Source organism: Notolabrus celidotus, chromosome 1, assembly GCF_009762535.1.
Source record: "Notolabrus celidotus isolate fNotCel1 chromosome 1, fNotCel1.pri, whole genome shotgun sequence".
Lineage (NCBI taxonomy): Eukaryota > Metazoa > Chordata > Actinopteri > Labriformes > Labridae > Notolabrus > Notolabrus celidotus.
Window position 1 is genome coordinate 20885300 of NC_048272.1, and position 3334 is coordinate 20888633.

Consider the following 3334-nt stretch of genomic DNA (forward strand, 5'->3'; position numbering starts at 1 on the left):
CGTACATGCGTGATACATTTGCGGTCTGAATGCTGAGGGGTGAACGCCTCCTGCTCTGAATTTAGCTAGGAGAGACTCACAGCAGCATCCACTACTCGTTGAGTAGAGTAAGAACGATACATGCTTTCACGTCAGTCTCCAAAAGTCTCCATTTAACACCAGAGAATTTGTCGCTAGTAGTAGCTGAAAAAGAGTTGCTAGAGGGGCCTGAAAACTTGCTAAATATAACAACAGAGTCGCTAAGTTGGTAACACTGACAGAGACTGCCACACTGGAGCTTTAAGCCATCACTCTGCACTTTGAGTTGTACTGGTTGAGGTGTGGAAAGTTTTAAGGAGTGTCTCAGAGGGAAAAAGATTTAAACTCTCTCCCTGCACGACATTTTCCGTAGTGTTCATAAACGTGTAGTTTCTATGTGGACATGTAGCTCTTTCTAGAACCATATTTTTTGCTAACCTGCTAGCTACAATTACAGTAGTGATGATCCACTGGTCACTTATCGTAAACCACGGGTTTCTCTAAATGCATTCAGCAGGTGTATCCAGCATGCTTCTGAGGTAAAATATCTTGATATAATAAAACACCTCTCTCTGCATTAAATATTAGTTTATTGGTCACACTGAAGTTCTTTTAAGATGACAAAGAAAGGTATGAAAGTATGTTTCATACATTAAATTGCACTGTAGCCTTACATTTTGATATTTAAAAATGTAGGTCAGTCTTTATTTTACAACTTGTATTTTTGTGCATCAAGCGTAACAAAAGTTGATATCTGTTGCATCTAAAAAAAAAAGGTCTGAGGCCTTCCAGACAGAAAGTGAATAAAACCCTGAGACATGGTCACATGATGTCCCTCGTCTGCTCGATCTTTAGCAGATGAGACTGCCATGTTAATAATGTCCTCCAATCAATCACCTGAGGAACCGTAGTGATAACTGCCCGTGTAATGTCACATGAGAGGAGATAAAAAGGTGAGCTATAACCTCTCCCGCGTTACAGACAGACCCTGTAATCTGCCGAGACTGGAAGACACACCTCGCTGCATCTTAAAACATTCCCTCAGTGTCTCCGGCTGACCAGAGAGCAGACTGAGAGGAGATATTAACTCTGACATTTATCAGCGCGCTCTGACTGATGTCCCACATGCCTCCCGATTCTCCTTGAAGCCCAATTTCAGTTTCATTTTGTTTGTTGACAAATTTCATCGGCTGAGACAAGACAACAGGCGATAAGCTCTGAGGTTGTCTGTTTAAAGCATTCAGGTAGAAATGCTCACACTGCCCTCAGTCGCTTTCTCAAAATAGAAGAAAATTGCAACTTGTCTAGACGGGAGGAGACCTTGGAGGAAAATCTGTCCTCTGGAGTGTGACACCAAGTGACCAGTTGTCCAACACTGCCCTCCTGTGGAGGAATAAGGGGACTGGGCAGCAGAGAGCATCTTTAATAACCCCTTAATTAATTGTTTTTTTTCTTTCTCTTCAGACAAGCTTCTTACATTTTTTTTTGGCTAATATGCAAAGACATTTCTGTTTACATTAGTCTGTGAATCCTTCTAGGGACATATTTGACACATTTATGTAAATCTGATAGGACATTTTGTTATTGATTTGATTTGAAAATTAAGTCTGCTGGTTCTTAATTAGTTTGGCTGCATCATGTGATACAACTGGACCACCAACAGGCTTCTTGCAGAATGTGTTACACATTCTAAAGATGCTTTCAAAGCTAAGTTACACTTTGTTGTCCTTCTTTTTATTACCTTTGATTCTTTTTTTACAATTTTTCATCGTCTTTGTTTTCTCAGATTTTCAATTTGTGGCATCTTACAACTGCACACTATTTTGCTAACTGCATTCTACTTATATATAATTTGTTTTCTTTGGAGTTGTTTCCACTGCTGTGACAAGGGTATATAAATATATAGAGTATATGGACTCATCTGGTCTAGCACACATCTCTTACCATTTCTAATTGGTGAACTACTTGAGATGTTTTATTCTGGCCACCATTTTTTTTTTTTTTAAATCTGCAGCTGTGAAACCTCTATATTTGTCTTTTGTTCATCAATTGTTCACACTGCAAAGAAAATTGTAATAACAGAAGAAAATAGGACAGACCGTATGGGTAAAAAAGTCATGGTCCAGTTGGGTATTAAGCTGAGGACAAACTCCAACAAGACCTGTTAAGTCTTAGCTCTAACAGTGTCATCATTGAATAGTCACAGTCAAATCCTGCATGTAAAAAGCCTCTTTTCTTCACATCCAGGGGCGTGTCCAGACTTTTTTGAGTGGCATGGCCCAGATGGGGCTCAGATTCATGCAGGACTAGCACGAAGCATGCAATGGCACATAAATGGGGATCACTTATTTACCCTTGCTGTCTCCACTGGTCATATTTAATGTAAAACCAACATTAAAGTGTCATTCTGATGTTATATTCCTGTGCAGAATCTTGTAGCTTTAACAAGTTAAAGAGCTCCAAAAACTGCAAGCAAACTCCAGCATTTAGGAGAAATTTTGACAGACAATGTGAAAGAGGTTGTTCACAATATTTGATAGACTGATTCCTCTCTTATGCACATTTCCTATCCATGTGCTCAGTAATTTTATTTTCTATTTTTTGCACCAAGCACCAACAAATTAAAATGTGCCTCATTTAAATGCAAAAAACTCATTTAAATGCAAAAAAAAACTACTACCTACCTGTTGCTACACTGCCTAAATAGTTGACTCTTAAACATACTGTTAGTCCTGCCTCCAACAAGGCAAATAGCCAATCAACTTTCTGGATTTTGGGGGAGACACCTGGGGTGGCCAATCAGATTTTAAGAAACCGCCTCTCTGCACACACTGCTTTATAGTCCTCTGTAGAACTTGTTCTAATCTTTGTTGTTCTTTTACCTCATTAAAAAGAAGCTCCTGGGTTTTTTATTTCAGATTTGAGTCGTATTTTTGATAAACCTACATGAAACCTACATTTCATCTGCTGTCACCAACCTCGGTGTGAGACTGGACCCTCACCTAACATTCGACAACCACATCAAACACCTGTCCAAATCCTGCTTTTTTCACTTAAGGAACATTGCCAAACTCCGCCCCTCCCTCACCGTATCTGACGCTGAAAAGCTCGTCCACGCCTTCATCTCCTCCAGGCTCGATTACTGCAATGCCCTCCTCATCGGGACCCCCATCAAAAATCTCCACAAACTCCAACTAATTCAGAACACCGCAGCCAGGATCCTACTCAGAGTCAGAAAACACGAACACATCACCCCAGTACTCCGCACACTTCACTGGCTTCCCGTCACCGCAAGAATCAACTACAAAATCGCACT